The sequence below is a fragment of the Phyllobates terribilis genome, unplaced genomic scaffold, assembly GCF_046119375.1.
Source record: "Phyllobates terribilis strain yellow unplaced genomic scaffold, ASM4611937v1 Scaffold_8__6_contigs__length_399053987, whole genome shotgun sequence".
Lineage (NCBI taxonomy): Eukaryota > Metazoa > Chordata > Amphibia > Anura > Dendrobatidae > Phyllobates > Phyllobates terribilis.
The window spans coordinates 105,419,984-105,444,923 of record NW_027362768.1 but is presented as its reverse complement, the minus strand read 5'-3'; the positions used below and the strand labels follow the sequence as shown (position 1 = coordinate 105,444,923).

General features: G+C 45.3%; 1 long non-coding RNA gene across 1 annotated transcript in view; it reads right to left on the bottom strand.

The window, feature by feature from the left end:
• Positions 1-4,482: 4,482 nt before the first annotated feature.
• The window catches only part of LOC141156792 (uncharacterized), a 155,524-nt gene continuing 135,066 nt past the window's right edge, over positions 4,483-24,940 (bottom strand). The window contains exons 6-7 of the long non-coding RNA XR_012247712.1: positions 6,356-6,487; positions 4,483-4,883 (exon numbers count right to left, since the gene is read on the bottom strand). This is a non-coding gene — a long non-coding RNA (uncharacterized lncRNA). The remainder of the gene's footprint in view (positions 4,884-6,355; positions 6,488-24,940) is intronic.

The window sequence follows — 24,940 nt, the reverse complement described above, 5'->3', positions numbered from 1 at the left end:
AAATGAATTCCTGTTCCCAGGAGAGCACTAATCCTGATTTCAGAGAATTTGTTGTGCTCAACCCTTCCGGTGCAAAGATATTTACTCCAGGGAGACTTAATCTAGCTTTGTGACAACTTCAGCAGATGGGGTCCGCTGGCCATTTCAAATTTCATTCAAATTTCAGTTTGGCAATAATTATTTCCTGATTGTTTGCTGGAGCTGAAATCCATTCATTGACTAATTTAATATTTAATACCATTCATATCCATAACATACTATGTGATCAAAGACCATTGTTTTCAATATAATTTTTTTTTATTTTTTTTAGTAGCACTTTAGAATAAATAGAGAAGAAAATTAAAGCTAATTGTGGATTGTTTCCATTTACAAATGAATGTTATTTAGCCTCTATTAAATGTAATCAAATTGTAAATTGTTAACCTGAATTTGCTTCTGAAATGTAGCCGAATGCTTAATTAGTTTAGTAATGTTGTGTGACTTTATAGATCCAATGAACTTTGGCAGGGCTATCATCAAGCTTAATTCTCAGCTATGTAGCCAGGTTAGATGCCTTTGCTGTCCACAGTACTGCACAATTATGACCTGACTAAATGTACTTAGCAAACCCTAGGAATGAATTCAGCCAGTGATGTAATCTTTAAAAAGGTCACATGTCAGGGACACAAAGTGCTTTGGGAACATTATCCACTATGAGGTACATCCCATAATCTTAATAACATTTTGAAACATAAAAAAATAGTAATATCTGCTACTGAACATCCACTCTTTAATTTCCAAAGCTTCACCCCTCTAAGAGTCCACCACCACTGGTTTGGTCTACCTCTACGGCAGGTGCATCACTATTTTGTATTAGGCACCTGTCTCGGTTCCAGAGCCAGGCTCTGCTCCCTTCCCCTATGGTCACCACACTTTCCTGTGTTTGCTCAGCAAACTCCTGTAACATCATCATCTAAGGTCGACCTAGAAACAGGTATGTCTGAGTATTGGGTAATATTTGAGTTCAATTAACCTTTGCTTTGAAGTTTGCCACCATCACGTTCTCCAAGCTGCAATCATCTCTGCAAACTCCTGTGGTTTCTACAACCTGCATGTTATAACTGGCTCAGAGCAGCTGATTAACCCTTTGGCTACTGTATGACAAACTGTTATCTGGACTTGTTCACATTACAAATGCTTCATGTGTTTGTCTACACCCCTGGCTTTGTGTCTTCTGCAGTGTTCTGTTCTGCTTGTCTACCTGCCTTCCAACTTACCCTGTTGTCTTGGTCCTCGCTGTTCAGTTTGCCATCCGGCAAGACCCACCTTGAGTCCGTGTATTCACCATGACCTGCGGCTTAGTGAATCCATCTCATCAGATGAGCCCTAACATTTTAATTTATTACTATTATTTATTTTATAAATGTGCAGAAGTCATTTTCCAACAATATTTTGTATCTTATCTGATAATGGTCTTGAAAGGATATTTATCTCATAGGGGTCGTTATAAAGCCAGTTTTGATGTTTTGATGTTAGACCAACTTCATTTATTTCCTGTCGATTTTATAGCCCTAACATATTGCGCAGCACTGTAGCGAGATTGTTACCGTTCACATCTGTCTCTGTCCCCAGTGAGGTGCACAATCTACTTTCCCAATTTAGGTCACACACTAAGGACAGTTTGATAGGAAGCCAGTTATCCTCTTGGTATACTTTTTTGGAGTGTGGCGGGAAACCAATATTTCCAGAAGTAGTCTACGCAAACACAGGGAGAACATACAAACCCCATGCATATGTTGTCCCAGGTCAGATGTAAAGAGGACTTGTCACTCACCATAAATATGTAATGTTTTAATTGCCGTAAATGCCGCTGTTTTCCTGTTCTGAATTTGGTTTGTCTTACTTTTGTTTCTTTGTCCCTTTCTTCCTGAGATATGGCCCCCTCGTCACTATATGTAAACTTATTCTTTCTAGCGAAATGGGCATGGTTCTCAACTTTACTCCATGATAGTCTTGATGATGACCCTGTCCAGTTGACTGAAAATAAACATCAAATTTTGGAGAACAGCGAAATTTACTCCAGGTAAAAAAAAAAACGTATTTTGGCCAAGTGAGAGGTCATCTTTAAACCTAGCACCCCAGCGCTGCAAAGCAACAGTGCTAACAAGTGAGCCATCATGCTGCCCACCAAACTTGGTAACAAGATTCCAGTATATACTTCTTATGACAAAAGTGATGCACGTTTGGACGAACCAATCAGTAATCCAATCAGCGGACTTTTAATGGCCTGTTTAGACTGTCTGACCAGAAGTTTATCACACAGAACAATCGTTAATATGGTCGTTCTGTACACATAAAATATCATGCTATCAGCAGCCAATCATCCAAGAAGGATGATTTTAATGCCGACATGAGCAATCCAATCATCCAATGAATGAGCGTTTTGCTTGTTAGTTGTATGGTTGATGGCATGTTTACACAAACCAATAATCAGCAAAAGAGCATTCTATATCAGTTCTTCTAAATTAGTCTTAACCCACGCTCTATTTAAGTGCTGCTTTATTTCTGCAGGTGTCCGCATGAAAGAAACACAATGCCAATCTGCTCTGATTATTGCTTTTTTGCCGCATTTTGTATTCATGTTTTATTAGTGCAGAAACGATAGGATTGTGCACTTCAATACTTGATTGCATTTTTTAAAAATGTTTTTTTCAGGCTTCCAATCAAAGCCTATAGATAAAAAAACACACCAAAAATACACAGTGTCATAAGGTTATTTAAGTGCACAGTGGGCATGAATTTTCATGAAGTCACATCCATTTTGCTTGAACATTTAAACGCAGTGGATTTTCAGAACCAAAGAATGCAGCAGACAAAAGGACATCAATTGCACATCATGGGAGCATGGACTTAAAGGGGTTGTCCACCTTTGAGGACAATGTTTTTTTTTTCACTGAAATGCATACATTTGGGGCTAAAAATCATTTTTGCAATTGAGTTTCATTATACATTTTGTGCTGTTTGCCTCCTATAGCCTCTGTATTACAGTGTCCATTAAATGGCTGTTGGTGGAGGATCATGTGACCAGACTTGCCCATCAGTCTCCTCCAATAGAAAAAACGTTTTCTCACGTGAGGTTTTCAATTGGCCAAAGTTAATGGACAGGTCACATGTTCCTCTACCAGCAGCCATTGGATGAACTGGAGAGCTGTGCGCTCTGTGAGGAAAGCTGCACTAACAAGAGCAGGAGGAGAACCTGTCATACCTGTATATTAGTAAGTGCCACAAAATCATGTCCCCAACACGTCGGATAAAATAAAAGAGCAGGAAGAGAACCTGTCATACCTGTATATTAGTAAGTGCCACAAAATCATGTCCCCAACACGTCGGATAAAATAAATATAATATGGCCAACTCCTTTAACTCATTCTGCAGCCATCAATAGACAGTGTAATACAGAGGCTTTAAGAGGTAAACAGTGCAACATTTTTAATGAAACCCAATAGCAAAAATGATTTTTAGCCCCAAATGCATGCATTTAAGTAAGAAAAAAGAATTGTTGACAAAGATGGAAAATCTCTTTAAGGAATAGGCAAACATAAAAACACAGTACAGGACTAATATCCTATCCTTTGCCTGCCAATGATCTGCATTATCTGTCTTCTATCATCCATAGTCGTCACTTGGCCCCCTTACTTTGAGTGTCCCACTTACTTTGCTTTGCCAGCTAACCTATTAGTTAGCTGTATATGATTGCTTAAGAATAAAGGGAGGAAAAATATACACATTATCCACCATGATTCTACTTTGCATAAAACACTTTAGAAAATGAACAAGACAGTAATCGATGCTAATCAAGTGTACGTCTAACATGTATTATGTATTTGAGCATTATTTTATATGCAAATCTTTTATATACGTACCATTTGTTGTATTCATATTTACAAGGGTAATTTCCCAAATATTCATGTGCATTTAAATGGTTCTGTGCGAAGAATAAATCCAGCATTTCCTTCCATTATTTCCACCTTTACAGTAATGCATTTGACTAAGAATCTGACAAATCCCTAAGCATGTCATGTTATGTACACCCATAAAACCAAACACAAGTGAACATATTGCATCTTTTCGTTTTGTATTTACAACATTGCATTAGCTGTGATACATATTTAAAGACCGAACCCTTTGTAGAAGAAGAAAATGGAATTATTTTGCATTTTTACTTCAACAATTGACCTAGAAGTAAAATGAACTACTTAGAATAATTTAGAAATTTACATTTCCTTTGGTATACTTAATGTTAAACTGAATCACCAAGCCAGCTGAAGGTAAAGGCCTCATTTAATTAACCCTCTTGGTGTAGTGCTGCGTGATTAAATTTGACTGAGTTGGTCCTCGGGGTTTCAGCTAGCGAAAATACCAACAATAATCATTTGTTTTGTTTTTATATTTAACCACATTATTGCATCGCTCGTTGCAGTGATAATTACCAACTTTATCTCTTGAGTTTTTGTAATGTTCATTAATAACAATAAAGGGTTGTAGGTTAAAAACTCATTTAATTGCCTTTATGTTAATGACATTATGAATAGCCTTAGCTTCGAGCTTCTAATTCTGTCCAGTATCCAGTTTCTCAGCATAGCCCCAGGAGAGCTTCTCGTTTTATCAGCATTACTGATGCAGAATTCTTCCTCGCAGGTGGGTTTTGTACATAATCAGAATTAATGCCCAACACATTTTGCATGGAACAAACTAGAAATGTTGTGAATAAGTAATTAACTAGAATGCCCAAGGAAACATGGCCCCAGCAAATTTTTCAACATATTCATAAAACATTAAGAACAGACACAAATGGTGAAAACAGTTTACTGATACTGTTCTTGCATTCAATTTGGCTCATCAAGCTAGAAAACAGAGTTTAAAGGAGATGTGACAACTATATGAAGCAAAGGAAGACATTATGTGAATCGATAACAATCATTTTCAGGAACACCGCATTAACTCGTTACACATACATACTGTATATATATAGAATATCCATATTTATTGTATATATATATATATACATATATATATATATACTGTATATTGTAAGAAAGCAGGAGGTAAGGTCCTTGATGGAAGATTTTTGTCACCAAGGTAATTGATCTTGGTAATGTAAAGTCTGTACCAGTAACACTAGGTTACTGAGACAGTTTTAATTTGAGAGGATTTTGGGTCTAGGATTTAGGAGCAACCAAAATAGTCTGGGTGTGAAAGGTTGTTCCCATAATCCAGCTCAGAGTTTACAGGCCTAATAACAGCAGCTGAGTTAGCGCAGCAGTGTGGAGTTGTACTAGAACTGAACAGAGATGTTTGTTTGGTGAACGCGTTTAATATTACTTGGGCTCATTCTTTCTGGAATACGAAGATTGATGAGGCTGCTACATTTACTTTGTTCATTGTACCAGAAGAAAAGACTGTTTATGTTATGCATTTTTACATCTGTTTTCGTTTTGGAGCTATAAAGTTTATGATGAACAAAAAACCTTATGCTGTTTTGATATAAAAACCCTGTGCATGTGCATATTCAAGCAGCTACCAAAATTCTACAATATCTATCTATGTATAGATAGATACGTGTATCTATATGTATACATAGTTATAGATATATATCGTATATAAATATATATTTATAAAACAATGAAAAGTACAAAAAAAAAGTTTTTTTCAAAACAATTTACCCAGAATTCTGGTGTAAATTGCTTTGAAAAGTTGTAACATTTTTGCCCAACTCGGAGTTGCAAAAAAATCTGTGACTTTTTTCATTTTCACTACAGTTTTTCCCTGCTAAAATAAACAGAGCTGGGGGTGGGATGGGGGCACAGTGGCATGCTTGAAGCCACAGCTTGTCAAATTCATGACGAACTGAGGCATTCCTTACACCTGAAATCTGACTCCAGTTGGAGACTGGAATAAGATTTGTGGTGTGGAGCACAGAGCTGCATGCCACTCATCTAACTCTCTTGATTCATTAAGAGACGTGCTCCTCTAAAAAATCAGGAGCGTCTGACACCAACACGCCCATCATCAAGTCCAGTTAAACAATCGGGAACACATTTTAAAAAAAAAGTATCAAAATTACAAACATTTGGGAATGAACTATTAATACACCACAATACAATAAAAGCTGCACATATTTGACAAGGGGTCTACTAGTCTTCACTATAGTGCATAATGGTTTTCTTGTAGACAAACTTTCTTCCTAATGTGTTGGCCCAGGTGGGAGTAGTTGGCTAACAGATACAGAGCGAAAAGCTGTGAGATTTCACAATAATGAATCTATTACATTGCTAATACATCATTACTTAATTCTTTGTTATATTATTCGACTCACCTGTTAATGAGGAAGGGTCATTCCTTTATGAGGAGTAGGTGTGAAGAGAGGGGAATAGTTTTTGCATTGATCTTTAATAGGCATTTTTTTTAACAATCTGGAATTATATCTCACCAGAAATAGGACACATTGCTGCAAAAACATAATGAGAGTTATGTATCAGTGCATGTATGCCAATATTCTGTAGTAATGAGATTGAACAGAATACCATTAGTGCTGTAAGCCATATGAAGAAAACAACCACCAGTTGTACAGATTAGTGTTGAGCCACCCCCGTAGTGTTCGAGTTCGGTTCGGTTCGTCGAACACCCGTGTGTTCGCCGAACTGTTCGTCGAACTGTTCGTCGAACACCTTCGAACACCGTTAAAACCAATGGCAGGCAAACAAAAACACATAGAAACACATAGAAAACACCTTCAAAGGTGTCCAAAAGCTGACAAACTGCTCAGAAGACATAACTAACACATGGAAAAGTGACAAGTACATATAGTCATGCGAAAATAAAAGAGGTGGAGGAGTAAAAGGAGGGGGAGACACAGATATAGGCATGTCATGCCCTTCTAAAATCCAAAAAGTGAGAAGCCGACACGGCCAGTCCGCTCCTGCCCGTGCCACCTCCGTGTCGCCGGGTTTGTGCCAGAGCCGCGGTGAACCCTGACGGCCATCCCCCCTCTCCCAATACTGGTGCCTGTCCGCTGGTGGGTCGAGCGAGCCCCCCTGTGGTGGAGGCAGCTCTAAGCTTTTTAATTTAAATTGTCTCTTTAATTTGAATGAATACACTTTAAATCCATTTACAAGGATCTATTGGAGGGCAAGTCTCATGCCAGCAGCCGCGGTAATTCCAGCTCCAGTAGCGTCCACTAAAGCTGCTGCAGTTAAAAAGCTTTTATAAGGATCGAGCTCGGCTGTCCACCGCAAGGCATCCTACTGCCAGTCCCAGCCTCTATGCCTTGGGGTGCCTCCTGATGCTCTTCACTAAGTATCCCATGGTCCCGAAGCATTTCCTTTGAAAAAATTAAGTGTCTAAACTACAGGTGGTGCAGCTTGCTTAACAGCCGGGATAATCCGCTCACTAGCAGACACTGCTACTAGGCACAAAGTATTTCCTGGGCTAGATGCAGTTAAAAATTTGTAATTAGATACTCTCGTTGGATGCTGAGAAAGCATTCCATAGAGTCTCCTGGCACGCCATATATGATTCTCTTAAAAAGCTTGGGGTAGGGGTCTAGGGGACCCTTTTATAGCCAAAATCACGGCCCTGTATCGCAATACGTCACCTAGGCTGAAGATAAATGGAACTGTAGCACCCTGAGGGCTCGGTTGCTACAGACGTATTGCACCTCACCCAGAGGTGTGATATCTCACTCTCAGGTAAGGATGGAGTGTGGATCAGGACCCGACACCTGCATGCATTACACCACATTGCCGTGGGGCAGGGCGACCAATATGCCCCTGAGATGGGCACGACAGTCCCTGTCCCTGGCTGGAGTGGGGGGAGGGAACACTGAGGAAGGGGAACCCTGTAGTGCAGGAGCAGGGAGGAAGCAGTTCCTGGGTGCATTGAGAAGGGAGTATAAAAGGTGGGCACCATCTTAGTTCAGTGCAGAGAAGTCTGAGCAGAAGTGGCAGGGAGCAGGGGCTCTGCATGAGCTCTGCTCCGGAGGCGGGCCTAGTAACAGAGGCCCAGGCCTGGAAGAGGGAGAAGGAAGGAAGAGGAGCGGAGAAGGCTCCAGGAACGAGGAATGAAGGGATCCCAGGGGTGCGGACGGGCGAGTCGCCACCGCACGCCCGAATCCACCTGCGTGGAGGGGTCAGGCCAAAGGGGGAGACCGGTCCCCGAACTAGTGGAGGCAGGAAACGACCCTCAGCTAGAAACCGGAGGCTCTGACATTTTATGTGGCGCAGCCCCTCGCTACACCCGCTAGGAAGGCACCACATAGGGTCAGGGAAACTGGCGCCAAGTTTACCAAGAGGAGGCCCGAGGCAGCCGGACAGAAGGGTTGGTAAGAAAGGCCAGACAAAGGACACACAAAGGGGGTCCTGTGAAGTGCTCCAAAGTTATCTGGGAGTTGTCTGAGCCCCTCACCTGGTGAGCACAGTACGACGTGGGCAGCGGTTACCTGCAGACGTGGTCTGGATAATAAGAACTGTGAGTAAAGGCCCTGAACTGCATCACTGACTCCGTGTCGTTACTGCTGCTGCCCTGCACTATCACCCCCATCCTCCGCATACACTGCCCTGAGGCTATACTCCTCCCGTGGGGAGTTATGCTACGCTCTGCTGCACCCACAACACCAGCCTCAGTGGTCTGCCCTGTAGCGGCGGTTCACTCTGACCGCAATCCACGGGTGGCGTAGTCGGACATTTAAACATGAAAACCACATAAATAGTTCCGCCACTGGTTTGACCGCCCTGAGCCACGGAACTGGGTCGCCGCCACGAAGACTACAACCACCAACATCCACCAAAAAGGGTCCGGCTCCGGGTGTCCCAAGGCCCAGGGGGTGCGTCAGAACATTTTCATCACCTTTCACAATCACCAATGGGACAAGGCAGTGATGTCCTCTGTCCCCTCTCTTATACATCCTAGTGACGGAGCACCTGCTCTCATCAATTCGCCATAACCCCAATATTAGGTGGATTGAGGTGGGAGGCACCGAGTACAAGTGCTCTCTATTTGCTGATGATGTCCTAGTATATATCACTCAATCACATATATCCATCCATGCTGTTATGGCTGAAATAGATCACTTTGTTACATGGTAAAATTTTAAAATCAATGCAGCGAAGTCTGAGGCCCTCGATGTCTCCCTCCCCAAATCCATATAGGATTCCATCCAGTCCAACTTTCCCTTTGCCTGGCCCTCACAGGGTATCAAACACTTAGGAATTCCTATTCATAGAGACCTCTCCCATCTATGTTATCTTAATTTTGGGCCCTTTATTGAACAACTCCATACAGACCACGGTTGGCAAGTTAGAACTGTAAGATTCACTACGTGAACCACTGGTGTTTTGTGGAAAAGCACATGTACACTGCGTTCCAAATTATTATACAAAAAGTGTTTAGGAGTGATAAGGGAAGAATTTGTTTGTTTGTCAGTTAAACTCATTGATGGTGATGTGTGTCAGGGCTCTTTATATCACTGTAAGCAATTGCAGACACCTGTGCTAATTAGTTTGGCAGGTGTGTCCAATGAAAGGCAAGACTACTTAAGAAGGCTCTCTCACATTATTAAGCAGCCTACATTTTCTGCCAAAATGGGAAAGAAAAAGGATGTGTCGGCTGCTGAGAAGCAACAAATTGTGGAGTGTTTAGGTCAAGGCATGACTACAATCAACATTGTGCGATGATCAGGATGAAGTGTCTTGGCAATCAAGAAGTATGTAGCTGATTCACAGTACACACGTGTGCGTGCTGATAAGGGCAAATTGAGGACTCTTTCCTACAGGCAATTACGTCAGGTTGAAAGAGCAGCGGCAAAAAAGCCTTGTCATAGCAGCAGACAAGTTTTTGAAGCTGCTTGTGCCTCCAACGTCCCCCGAACAACAAGATGCAGGGTCCTTCAGAGGTTTGCAGCTGTGCATGCGCCATCCTGTCGACCTCCTCTATCCACTTCACACAAGCAGAAACGGCTCCAGTGGGCCAAACATTACATGAAGACTGATTTCAAAACTGTTTTGTTCACGGATGAGTGCCGTGCAGCGCTCGATGGTCCAGATGGATGGAGTGGAGGATGGCTGGTTGATGGACACCCCACGCAAACACGGCTACAGCGCCAACAAGGAGGAGGTGGAGTAATGTTTTGGGCTGGAATCATGGGGAGAGAGATTGTCGGCCCCTTTAGGATCCCTGAAGGCGCTAAAGATGAACTCCATAATGTATGTGGATTTTCTCAAACAGCACTTCCTGCCATGGTTCAAGAAGAAGAACCGTGTATTTCACAGCAAGATCATTTTTCTGCATGATAATGCACCATCTCATGCTGCACATAAAACATCTGCATCTCTGGCTGATATGGGCATAAAAGGGGACAAACTTATGGTGTGACCCCCATGCTCCCCTGACCTCTACCCCATTCAGAACCTTTGGAGCATCATTAAAAGGAGTGTCTATGATGGCGGGAGGCAGTTCACATCTAAGCAACAGCTCTGGGAGGGTATTCTGTCCTCATGCAAAACAATTGAAGCAGAAACCATCCAAAACCTGACAAATTCAATGGACGAGAGAGTTCAGAAGCTCCTTTCGAACAAGGGGTCCTATGTGAAAATGTAACATCACCTAGAATAAAGTTTTGAGTTGAAAACTGTTTGATTTCAGTTTCTAACAACCTGCTAATGCTTATAATTTCAAAAATGACCATTTTTTTGGTCTTTATTAAAATGAAAAGGTTGATCGAAAAGTTTGGGGGATCTAAGAGTGTGGCAACCCAGTAGTCATGATTACTTCGAATTCTGACAATATGAGGGTCATGCTGCAGGTAGTGCAGCAAGAAGGCACTTATGTGCCTTGCGCATCTCGGAGCCCCAAAATTATTTTCCGGGCTAGATGCAGCTAAAAATTATTTTTAATTTTAAATCTGGTGAAGCTTTAGTATAGATGGCCTAATAGGATCAGTGCTGCACACTGCTACAAAGCCCAAATTATTTTCCAGTCAAGATACAGATAAACATGATTAGTAATTTGAAAGCTTAAAACGGTTGGTAGGGTGATTTTAACCAGTCATCAAGCTTTTACTCTCCCCAGGATGACACAGGGGTAGAAAAGTCGTTTCGGATCCATGATTTGTTCATCTTTATGAACGTGAGTCTGTCTACATTATCAGTGGAGAGCCGCGTGCGCTTATCTGTCAGCACACCACCAGCAGCGCTGAACACACGTTCAGACAGAACGCTGGCTGCGGGGCATGACAAGATCTCCAAGGCGTAAGTGGCTAGCTCCGGCCATTTATCCAGATTGGAAGCCCAAAAAGAGCAAGGGTCCAGTGACACAGTCGTGGCTTCAATGTTTACTTGGAGATACTCCTGTACCATCGTCTCTAGGCGTTGACTATGTGTCAGACTTCTTGTCTCCTGTGGCCTTGCAAAGGATGGGCTAAAAAAGTGGTGAAATGATTCCGAAAAATTGATGTTACCAGCAGATACTGTGGTTCTGTTACGGTTTGAGTGCTGAACACTTGACGGTCCCACGGTTGGCAAGTTGGAACTGTGAGATTCACTACGTGCACCACTGGTATTTTGTGGAAAAGCACATGTAAGATTCTGCAACAGTCTCTGATGATACTCCTGCATGCGTGCATCCCTTTCTATGGCAGGAATAATTTCTGCAAATTTACTTTTGTACCGGGGATCTAACAGTGTGGCAACCCAGTAGTCAGGATTATTTCTAATTCTCACAATTCGAGGGTCATGTTGCAGGTAGTGCAGCAAGAAGGCACTCATGTGTGTTGCGCATCCAGGAGCACCAAGTCCCTGTTGTGCTGGTGGCGAGGTAACAATCATGCTTCCTTCCTCTGTCCTCTCCCCCCAACCTCGCACAACAGAAATGTGATCAAGGTCTCCCTCATCTGATGAGTCTTCCATCAGTTCGTCCTCCACTTCTTCCTGGGCTCCTGCACCTTCCTCACTAGTTTGGCTGCTACCATCCGCCCTGGTAAAACCATCTCCCCCACCCTCACATGCCTGCCGCCTTGGTGCTGCCGACCGTCTGGACCTTGCAGATGTTAGCCCTTCCGCATACAACTCCTCCTCCTCTACTTCCTCCACCTCCTCTTGTGCCACCACCTGACTCCGAATTCTGTTTAACATGTGCTCCAGCATGTAAATCACCGGAATAGTCATGCTGATAATGGCATCGTCAGCACTAAACATCTTCGTCGCCATTTCAAAACTGTGCAGAAGGGTGCATAGGTCCCTGATCTGAGACCACTCCTCCAGCGTGATTTGCCCCACCTCTGAATCTCGTTGGCCCAGGCTTTACGTCAGAACGTATTGCACCAGGGCTTGTCGGTGCTGCCACAGTCGCTGCAACATGTGCAGAGTTGAATTCCACCGGGTAGGCACATCGCATTTTAGCCAGTGAAGTGGCAGGCCCAACGACTTCTGTAGAGATGTAAGTCGCTGAGCTGCGGGATGCGAACGGCGGAAGTGAGCACACAGCGACCGTGCCCTCTGCAGAAGGCCATCTAGTCTGGGATAGTGGGCTAAAAATTGCTGGACAACCAGGTTCAACACGTGAGCCATACAAGGCACGTGTGTGACATTGCCCCGGCGAAGGGCCGCACCCAGGTTTGCAGCATTGTCGCACACGGCCTTCCCTGGTTTCAGGTCCAGTGGAGACAACCATTCATGAAATTGGTTCTCCAGAGCTGACCACAACTCCTCAGCTGTGTGACTCACATTTCCCAGACATTTCAATGTAAAAACCGCCTGATGACGTTGAGCCCTACTGCCAGCATAGTAAGGAGGTGTGCAGGATCCCTTCTGCGCAGTTAGAAAGCTTGTGGCATGACCAGACAGGCTTTGGGTGCAGGTGGAAGACCGAGAGGAGGTTGAGGAGGCAGAAGCAGTGGAGGAACTTTGACATAAAGAGGATTGACGCACAACTCGTGGGGACGGCAAAACTTGGACAGCAGCCCCTTGTCCTGCTGTCACCATAGTTACCCAGTGCCCAGTCAGCGACATGTAACGCCCCTGTCCATGCCTACTCGTCCAAGTGTCTGTGGTGAAATGCACCCTGTCACACACAGAGTTTCTCAAAGAAGCGGTGATGTTGTGTGCGACATGCTGGTGGAGCGCAGGCACACCTTTCTTTGAGAAGTAGTGCCGACTGGGCATCTGGTACTGGGGCACTGCGACGGACATAAGGTCTCGAAAATCCTCTGTGTCCACCAGGCGGAAAGGCAGCATTTCTGTAGCCAAGAGCTTGCAGATGGTGAAATTCAACCTCTTAGCTTTCTCATGGCTAGGAGGAAATGGTCTTTTACTTGTCCACATCTGAGGGACCGAGGGCTGGCTATTGTGCTTAGACGGGGTTGATAAGGGTGTCCCCGGCAAACTGCCGGTCTGTGAGGAAGATGCAGGCGGACATGTTAGGTTGCCTTGATCCAAAGGTGGTGCTATCGATGTCGGACAGCGCTCAACACCAGCTGGTGTTACCACCTCCAAAGAAAATGATGACCTGCCAATCACGCTGGCTGTTGCGGGTAAAGAGGTGGCAGGTCTGCGCCCCAAAACAGGTGTGACTGCTGTCCCCCCAGTCACAGAGGATGAAGAGGCCGCGGATGCACAAGATATGGCAGACGGTGATTGGCCCGGCCGGCTAGGCCGCATTGTAGCACACTGAGCTTCCCACTGCAACTTATCCTTCATGTCCATGTGCCGGTTCATGCATGAAGTACTCAAACTATGCATTTTTTGGCCGCTACTTAGCTTTTGCTGACAAATGTTACAGATAACACGAGTTGGGTCATCTTTATCGATCTGAAAAAATGCCCAGGCTATGCAAGGCTTAGCACCCATGCGACCTGAAGAGCCACCACGACTTGTGGTGAGAGGCAGAGTTGTGTTTGAGGATGCAGTTGTTGACGTGCTTCCAGTACTACGTCTCTGTCCAGGAAGGCGCAACCTGACCTCGTCGTCACTAGTATCTTCCTCCACCTCCTCTGCTGACCTCATCTCTTGGCTGACTGTGGGTTGACAGTAAGTGGGATCTCCGACCTCATCATCATCACCCTGTGCGTTATCACACCCGTCGTCCTCAGATCCAACCTGTTCCTGCCCTGACAAAAAACTAAAGTTGTCGCTCCAATCAGGTATTTGAGTCTTATCATCGTCTTCCTCATTGTCTCCACCAACAGGAGTTACAGTTTGGGAATGAGGGTCTACATTATGGTCAGAACCTTCTGCGTCTGGTCCTGGATCCGACTCATAAAGATTCTGGGCATCAGTGCAGATCATTTCCTCGTCTGGATTCACAGAAGCGCTGGAGTCGACCTCTGATTCCCAGGCTATAGTATGAGTAAACAGCTCTGCAGACTCAACCATCTGTTCTACCTCTTACTCAGACGGGCAGCTGGAGATTTGGGAGCTGTGAGGAAGCAAGTGCGATTTGGGTGACACCTTTGAGGACTGGAGTATTTGTGATGTTGAAGTTGATGTGGAGGAGAGCCCACTTAAAGGAGCACTTGATATCCGTTGAAGCACCTGCTGTTTTTGTGCCTCATCTGGAATTTGTAGCTATTGGCGTGGCCGTAAGAAAGGGATCTTATCACATTGTCCGCTAAAAGAAGTAGACATTTTAGTTTGGCTGGAAGATGGTCTTTCTTCTGCAGATGTTACTGTTGCTTTAACACCTACCCCACGGACACAACCTTTTTTCCCCTTCCCAACACGCCTATTCCCCTTTCCACCAGCAGCAGGCCTTTTTCCACTCATTTTGGTGGTTAACTAATTCACAACTCTGGAGTTGTTTGTGACGCGCCCCCTGGGCCATGTTGTTAGGGATACCCGGAGCCGGATCAGATGGGGGTTGTAGTCTCCGAGTGGCTGTGACCCGGTCCGTGCCCAGGGTGTCAAACTCAGTGTGTGGCAGTCCTTACAGATGTTATTAGTGTTCTTTGTGTCGACTACGCCACCCGTTGATTTGCGGTCAAAAGGCCGCCGCTGCAGCAGGGTCCGCTGAGGCTGTTGGTATGTGTGCAGCTTTGGTAGCATAACCCCCAACGGGAGGGGTATAGCCTCAGGGGGTCAGATGTAGAGGATGGTGGTTGTGAAGGTGCAGGATGAATCAGCAAGAAGACTCAGAGTCGGGCTGTGCAGTTCAGGGGTTTTTACTTACGGGTGTTCTTATGGTCACTCTGGCCTGAAGCGACCACCCGAGCCGTGCTGCGTCCACCAGGTCCTGGACTCGGCTAACCCCCAGGCAGTTCTGGAGCGTGGTCCTGAGCTCCTGTCTGACTTTCCCTCTCTTCTGGCCGTTCTCACCAGGGATCCACCTAAGTCCGGCTCCCTCGGGTCTCTTGGTGGGTACACCTCCTCTGGGTTCCCTGACCCTATACTTGGTCTGCCTTCCTGGTGGATGTGGTGAGGGTCGTGGCAGATCCTGCCCACGACCTCCGGTCTCTGGCTAAGGTGTGCTTTTCTCTCTGCCAGCTTGGGATCCGGTACCCTAGGTGCCAACTCTTCACCCTCTGATCTAATTTTGGGATCTTGGAGTTCCCTCTTGTTTTCTCTGGGTCCTTCAGACTCCTCTCTCTCTCTTGGCCTTGGAGCTGGGCCCAGCCGGAACCACAACTCCCTGTCAGCCCTTCTGGCTGAGCTTCTCTGCTCTGCTCCTCTGACTCTACAAAAGACCCTGTCCTAAGATGGTGCCCACCTTATATACTCCCTCTATGTGTGAGCTCAGGTGACCAGCACCCAATGAGCTCCTAGCTTTACCCAGACTGCTCCCCCTATCTGCCCCTACACTACTGGGATGTTCCACCCCCCCTCCCACTCCAGCCAGGAACAGACACTGTCGTACCTGCACATTTCTCTAGTGGGAGTACCATCGGTCTGTTCCTCGGAAATGGGATGTGTGTAGTGCATGCAGCTATCTGAGCTCAGTTCCACACTCCATCCTTACCCGGGAGTGGAATATCACACCTCTGGGTTGAGGTGCAATACCCCTGTAGCAGCCGAATCCTCAGTGTGCTACATTCCCCCCTGGTAAACCACAGCACGTCCTCGGGCTGTAAGATACAAAACATCAAAACATACAATTTTTTTTTTTCATAAACATCAACATATAAAACATCATATATATTATCAGCTATCAAACTTTTCATATAAAACTCTTCATTGGAAACATTCTTGTTCCTCCGGCCACGGTGCAACTTGTGACCGGGTAAAGTGCGACAGTCTCTTCAAGAAAACAACAGTTTCCTATAAAACCGGTAGGGGGCGCTTTAGGAAGCGCAACTATATACAAGGGAAATATGGCCGCTCTCAGTCCTCGGCCAGGTGTTAGGGAGGATTGACCGCTCTCAGTCCTCGGTCAGTGGGAATAGGGACACACGGGTTTCAGTTCAATCTGCTGGTCCCAACGGGGACTATATTTTAAATAAGTAACAGTTCTTGGTACCCCGACGGGCAACTTTATACAGTCTCTCTCTACCGTACTTCAACGACGGCGTCCTCCTGCTCTTTCTTTAGATTCTTCAGACCCGTCCGGGTCCTCTTGCTCCTCCTCACACCGCAGCTCCTCCTCCGTCAGGCGATGCACATGGAGGGCGTAGGGTCCTTTGGCACACTTGTGCCGGGTGAAGGTGACCTCGTCCCCTACATACAGGTCACGACCTCTGTGTCCCTCCGGCAGATGGCTTTCTACGTCTCTGCGAGTTACAAAGACGTCGCCGGGGGTATGATGGTTTCTGATAAAGCCCCATCCGTGCTGCATATTGAATTTTATCACAGTCCCGGTGGCACGGGGACCATGAGCTGCACGGGGTTTCCTCCTGGTCCGGCTCTTCTGCTCCGCGCTCCTTATCTGCATTTGCTGTTCCCGGACCCGCCTCTCTCTCCGCTCCCTCTCGAAGACCTCGAGCTGCTGGAGGCAGCACTCTGCACGCTCCGCTGCGGCCGCCCGAGTCTCCTGAGTGAACCCCATGAGGTCTTCTCCAGTGGGGTCCCACTCAAACTGTGCCTCCTCCAGCGGGGGCGAGGTCCTCTTTACGGGCTTCGGAGCCGGAATCAGGGGCTCGCACATGGGCCTTGCTCTCTGGAGTTCCAGCTGAATGTACTCCTGGGGCCATATGAAGGGCTGCCCATCCGGGCACGTATGCTGGGCAAATAGATCTTCACCCAGGTGCGGCACTCTAGATGTTGAGGGCGCGTTGATGGTGGCGGCGCCCGGGTTCGCCAGGCCTTGCGACCAGGCCTGGGGTACCCTGAACGTAAAGGGCACCGTGAAGACGGCGGCGCCCGGGGTTACTTGGCCCAGCGACCAGGCCGGTGGCTCAGTGGAGGTAGAGGGCGCTGTTGGTACTGCGGCGCTCGGGGGTACTAGACCTTGCGATCAGGCCGGTGGTGTTTCCTGCTTTGCCGCGCTCAGGGTTGAGGCGCGTGACGTCACAGGGGTCGCGGCCGCGGCTTCTGCTTGAGGCCTAGTCTGCGGCGGTGACGATGCAGCGACGGGCACGGCAGGGGGAACTTCGGGCTCTGCGACGGGGAGCTGGGGCAGGCGCGCGGTTTCCCGGCTCGGGGTAGAGACGTCCCCTTTACCTGCCTCCGTCCGTTCAGCTCCCTTCTCGGCGCCGTCTCCGGCCTTCAGTTCTCCTGCACCATCCTCAGAGGCGGTCTGTCTCCTCGTCTCGGGCGGCGTGCTCCGCTGACGGGTTTCGGTCTGCTGGGCCATCTCTCGGCTCCACTCCGCCAACGTCTCCCGCTGCACCCGGGCCATCCTCCGTGCGAGGCCCTCCAGCGCGGTCTGTGCACACTCCCGGTCTCGGGGGAGCTGTGCTAGGATCTCCAGCAGGCCTTCTGGAGTGGCGACCTGCAACAGGCTCCTGACCACTGGGTCGGTGCTGCCTGACTCTCCCTCCATCTCCGGGTAGGCTCTTTCTGGACTCCTCTCCAGACTTCTTGTCTCCGGGTGCGCTCTCTCCAGACTGCTCCAGGCGACACCCATCTTTGCTCTCTTGTTCTGTCTCCGCCCACATTGAAGGTCGTCCCGGGGCAACTTTGTGATTGTCAGTTCCAGGGGCAGTTCTCTTACGCTGATGGACACTTCCAGCATCACAGTCTCTGTTGGTGGGGGCGGTTTCCGCTTTTGGCGCCATTCTTCGACCTGGCCCACGATGGGAGGTGGCCTCTTGCCACCCTCTGGCACGCCCATAATGGCGTCCGCTCTTCCAAGGTGGGAAATCTTTGGAAATGGCGGGAATCGTCTCCCAGTGGCGGGAAACTCCATGGATGGCGGGAAAAAGCTGCAAATGGCGGACAACCGGCGGGAAACGACCTGTGATGGGGTCCGTTGGCGGGGACCCTCCGGAACCAGCGGGAGACTTCTTTTTGAGGTAACGGTGAACTTTTCTTCAGGCTCGCAGTACCCGGTTGTTGCGGGCACGTTATCCTGCCGACTACGCCAAAGTTGACGCGCCCCCTGGGCCATGTTGTTAGGGATACCCGGAGCCGGATCAGATGGGGGTTGTAGTCTCCGAGTGGCTGTGACCCGGTCCGTGCCCAGGGTGTCAAACTCAGTGTGTGGCAGTCCTTACAGATGTTATTAGTTTTCTTTGTGTCGACTACGCCACCCGTTGATTTGCGGTCAAAAGGCCGCCGCTGCAGCAGGGTCCGCTGAGGCTGTTGGTATGTGTGCAGCTTTGGTAGCATAACCCCCAACGGGAGGGGTATAGCCTCAGGGGGTCAGATGTAGAGGATGGTGGTTGTGAAGGTGCAGGATGAATCAGCAAGAAGACTCAGAGTCGGGCTGTGCAGTTCAGGGGTTTTTACTTACGGGTGTTCTTATGGTCACTCTGGCCTGAAGCGACCACCCGAGCCATGCTGCGTCCACCAGGTCCTGGACTCGGCTAACCCCCAGGCAGTTGTGGAGCGTGGTCCTGAGCTCCTGTCTGACTTTCCCTCTCTTCTGGCCGTTCTCACCAGGGATCCACCTAAGTCCGGCTCCCTCGGGTCTCTTGGTGGGTACACCTCCTCTGGGTTCCCTGACCCTATACTTGGTCTGCCTTCCTGGTGGATGTGGTGAGGGTCGTGGCAGATCCTGCCCACGACCTCCGGTCTCTGGCTAAGGTGTGCTTTTCTCTCTGCCAGCTTGGAATCCGGTACCCTAGGTGCCAACTCTTCACCCTCTGATCTAATTTTGGGATCTTGGAGTTCCCTCTTGTTTTCTCTGGGTCCTTCAGACTCCTCTCTCTCTCTTGGCCTTGGAGCTGGGCCCAGCCGGAACCACAACTCCCTGTCAGCCCTTCTGGCTGAGCTTCTCTGCTCTGCTCCTCTGACTCTACAAAAGACCCTGTCCTAAGATGGTGCCCACCTTATATACTCCCTCTATGTGTGAGCTCAGGTGACCAGCACCCAATGAGCTCCTAGCTTTACCCAGACTGCTCCCCCTATCTGCCCCTACACTACTGGGATGTTCCACCCCCCCTCCCACTCCAGCCAGGAACAGACACTGTCGTACCTGCACATTTCTCTAGTGGGAGTACCATCGGTCTGTTCCTTGGAAATGGGATGTGTGTAGTGCATGCAGCTATCTGAGCTCAGTTCCACACTCCATCCTTACCCGGGAGTGGAATATCACACCTCTGGGTTGAGGTGCAATACCCCTGTAGCAGCCGAATCCTCAGGGTGCTACATTTGCACAAAAAAACAATGGATGGTAACCGAGCAGAGCTGAGTGGCCAAACTGTGGTATTAGGCCAAAACTATTGGCTGGGTTAGATGCAGAAAAAAATTATTTTGAATTTGCAACCTGATGGAGGTCAGTATAGATGGACTAATACAAATAGTCCCACACACTGCTAGAAGCCCAAATATTTTTTCAGAGGTACTGTAGATGCAGATAAAAATTATTTTTAATTTGCAACCTGATGGAGGTCAGTATAGATGGACTAATAGACCAAGTCCCACACACTGCTAGAAGCCCAAATATTTTTTCAGAGCTAGATGCAGAAAAAAATTATTTTTAATTTGCAACCTGATGGAGGTCAGTATAGATGGACTAATAGACCAAGTCCCACACACTGCTAGAAGCCCAAATATTTTTTCAGAGCTAGATGCAGAAAAAAATTATATTCAGTTTGCAACCTGATGGAGGTCAGTATAGATGGACTAATAGAATGATGCTATGCCCAAAAGATTTTACTTCACTAGGTGCAGTAAAAAAATTGGTATTCTATACACAGGTGTTATATCTTGCAACACAGATAGGCTACTCCACTGACTAACACACTCTGCAATAGGCCAAAAAGGATTAGCTTTGCTAGATTCAGCCAAATGCTGTGAAAAAAACTTGCACAGCACTGGCACAGACCTGCCTGGCAAAAACTGATAGGAACTCATGTAACCTAGTCCTGAAAAGGACTCCAATTACAATTAGTCTTTACTCCCACAACCTATCTATTTAAGAGCACAGACCTCCCTGATAAAAGTCGTAGGAAATGCTGTAACCTAGTCCTTAAAAGGACTGCAATCACAACTATTCCCTACTCCCAAGCTATCTGTAGATTTGTGCGAAAATTGGCTTGAAATTAACAAGGTATAGCGCACACAGCAACAGCGGTGCCGTCTAACACGCAGCTGCAGCAGTGAGAAAATGGTGGCGACGGGGAAAATGGCTTGGTCTTATAGGGCAAGGACATGTGACATACACTGCCAATGACACATGCCCTTGCTTGTGTGAAAAAAAGCACTTCGCTCCGTGTGTGCGCTGCTGATAGGCTGACAGATTGCACCTCCCCACTGCAAATGCGGGAAAGAGAAAAAAAAATGGAGATCTTCATTGTTCCTGCAGAGATCCATCCCCTGCCCCTCCCCCCACCCCGCTGTACACTCAAACTGCGTATTAACATTAATTTTCATCATTACTGAGAAAAAATCCAGTTATGATTTTGGTGCACGAACAGTTATCGAACATAACCTCGAACAGCCGAATTTTTCTCAAATTGTTCGTGTTCGCCGAACGGCTCGAACACCGCCCAAAACAGCTCGAATTTGAGATTGGCGAACAGTTCGAGTAGAACAACGCTCATCTCTAGTACAGATATAAATTACAATTTATTATTGAAAAGCTTGTGCCATATTCCCCAGTAGGTGTATTAATGTACACTCTGATGTGCACAGGTTACACTGCTACATATGAGGGAATTTTCTCTATCTAAAGATCTAAATGGTATTCTTTTTCTTTGCAGGAATATTGCAAAATGGTATCAATAATAATTTAGAATATCGTACAAACCATATGATCTGGAATCGAAACAATTATTCAACTTTCAAGGCATTAAAAAAAATAAAAAAAATAGTTACATATACATTATTACAGATGAACAGTAATTAGTTTTACACGACTTCACATAGCCTTACTTTAGCATATTAACAGACAGTACCATAAGATGCTCAAAATCAAGGAATGGTTGTACTAGAAATGAGCGAAATGGTTTGTGGCGAATTCCCTTGAGTTTTACAAAAAAAATATGGATTTTGCTGAATCCGAATATATTTATGATTCGCTTTGTGCAAGTTCAGCAATATGGTGGACTTTTCGTTTTAGACTGGACAACCCCTTCAAAGGGGTTGTCCGGCCTAGGGGTACAAGTTTACAGTCACTCTATGTGACTGCACATTTGTGAATCCTGACATTGTGCACACTGCACACTATGAGGAGTCTCCAGTGCAGGCCGTCATGTATGATTTGCATACTTCTGGCTATATTCCAACTAGATGTGCACGGCCTCGTTCAGTTCACTTGTATTGAGTGAGGCCAAGCACGTCTAGTTAGAATTTGACTGCATGTATTCAAATTGAATACTTGCAGTCACGCGGCCGTCTGCTACCGGTGCCGGCACTGGAGAATCCTAAAAGTGCATACACTGCATGCTGTAAGGAACCACATACAGTGTGAGGTCACATAGAGTGACTGCAGACTTGTACCCCAAAGCTGGACAACTCCTTTAAGGAAATTCAAAGGTAATTGCACTGTATCAAATCTTGAAGTCACCAAAGGTGTAACAAAAATTAATAAAGGTTTTGTATCACAATGACGAAACCTGTTTATATGGATGTCATAGGGGGAGTTCTCCACTGTATGCCATATCTATGAGCCAGAGCCTAGAGTAAAGGTGCCCATGCCCATTACCTGAATGTCCGCCAAACGGTCTTGGGTAATAATGCTCTGTTGAATACTACAGGTTTGGTAGAAAAAAACACTGACTAACAGCTTTTAAAATGTTATACTACCTTTAGACTAGTTTCTGCTATGGTAGACTCAGGCTATCCATGTATTACATGGTCAGCCATTTATTTCAATAGCTGGTATGTAATGCTACATTTACAAATGGATAGCCAGAAGCTTATTCTTGGGCCAGCCTAAATATAAAAATGGACTGCCTTTCTGAAACACCCATACAGACAGTAGTATAACTATAGGCTCGTGGGCACAAATTCAAAATCTACAAGAGGGCCCCCAATTATTACAAGTCTTTAATAGTATTGGTCTTCTCATTTAGGCCAAAAGGATCTTCTCACTCCTAGGTTGAGTACCGTATGCGACTGCAATTGCGGTACACACTATAACTACACCATTGTACATAGATATATTGATGCCTTGAACAACTAATACCTTATAGTAAAAAATGAAACATTAGGCAGATTGAGGGAATTTTTTGTACCAGTTTAGCTATCCTATTTCATGTGCTGATGTACATTTATAGCAGGGGAGAGATTAAGTTTAGGCTTATTAAAGCATTCTTTGATTATAAAATGTGCCCCTATGCCATTTACCATTTTACCTTTTGCTCTGAAAACAATTCTAAAACATTTTTTGTGTATTTTTGGAAGCTTTTTTTTTTCCTTGGGCTTAGCGTTCTGTTAAATAAAATAAAATATTTAAAACATAAATTTAAATTCTAGCAAAAAAAAAACAAATAAAAGATTGAGTTTCTAACAGTAAAAAATGGACATGGAAAAACCTTCATCTATATTATTATATATACAATAAACTAGACCAGAGGGAACGAGTAAAATACATTTTAAGCAAAATAAATTGTTTCACGTCTTCGCCTTCCCTATAATTTCAGATAGAGTTGATTTATCACCTGTCCAGCCTGTAACCTTTATGTTACCTTGGATTCTGACAACACTATTTGTTATCATATCTTTCATCTCTGATGGATAACAAGATAACACTTCTCCTTGTCCTGTTTATATGCTTGCTGCGTCTATATGTCTATAAGAAAAATATCAGTTTCTTGAGACATTAATAAGGACCATTGTGAAATCATGAGTCCCTGCCATCAAAATCCATTCTGTGTTATTGGTGCTACAATCCTTTCATTTTCAGTGTGACATAGATAAGGTTTATATGTCATGGCATGAAAGGGAAGTTATTTTAAATTACAAATATGGGCTCCTTAAAAAAAATAAAATCCGGTGACATTTGTAGATAGATGCAAAGGGCTCCCATTCCGGTTGTTAACTCTGCCGTCCAATCTGTTGACTAGAAGTCTAAGGACACGTAAGTGGCATTAGCCCATAACTACTGCATAATTAGCTAAAGATAAACTGTTTGTTTTTTTCCTGGTTTACCCTCTTTAGTACATTGGGAGTGTTTAACAGAAAATATATTGTCTGGCAAATTCCCATAAGGATTCTTTGTTAAAACAAGAAGCTGGGTAAATATTTGCCGATGCGGAACGATGTTGAGTTAAATATTCAAAGGCTGACATTTTCTTAAACTATTTGTTCTGAAGGATAAATTACTGGGGAGGAGTAACATTTCCTTCTTCTTATGGCCGGGGTGGCGATGACTCGAAAATAATAACAAAATAATTTATACATTTTTCACTTGCTGGTGTTTTAACCTTTCCTGAAAAATACTCTTGGGACATAATTGAAGAAAAGTGGTTTTTCCGGGAGAGATGTATTGCTTTGCTAAGATAATACTTTCGTTATGCCAATAAAATGAAAGGAATCTAGAAAACGATGAAACTGACAATGGATGTGACTCTGTTGCAGTTAGCGAGGCAGAAATGAGGCCAAACAGATGATAAATGTGTGCATCTAACTTTCTCCATCAGACAAGGGGTGACCTGTATACACTTTACATCTAAGCACCGAGCGTGCTAACATTTTTCACTGCAGCATTTAATAGTGGACATTAAGTTAGCCCTCTCCAAAAGGTCTGACCCGCCGTCCACCCCAAGCCGTTCTACAAACTGTAATCACTTGCTCAGCCTGTAATTCTATCAAATTGCATGCACCTTTTTCAGCCACTTATTGGCCAATTAAGTCAAGTTTTCACCGAGGGGGTCCATCTGGCTTCAAGTTATCTTACATGAATTGATTGAAGACGTTCTGCAATCTATGAACCTAGTTTAATGATCTAGGTGATAATACTTGAAATTCTTCTCAGTCAGGGGAATTTGTTGCAGCTGTTGTCTGCAAATCCCCTTCCTGATAGAGTGAGGGAAGCAGAAAACATTAATCTACCCTGAGAGTTTTCAGAAGAACGTCTTCCAAATTCATGTAAAAGAACGATACTATACGTAGCTCAATCATATAAGAACTCTTCAGAAGGGAAATGTATTACAGCACCACGGCTTCATATATGTAAGGAAGGCTCATTAGAATTCTTTCACCATTACAAGATTAAATGTCTGCAAAAATCCTATAGGAGAGAAAGTTCATCAGATAACCTTCATTATCACAGCTTTCTGAATATAGCTGACATTTCACACTCCATACTGGAGAAATAGGGTGCATCAAGTGATTTTTTTTTTAGATTTAGAAATGTTTTACTTTTTATAGGGGTCAATACATTTTAAAAAATAATGTAAGAATAAGATTGAAAAAACATTATAGGATTTCTC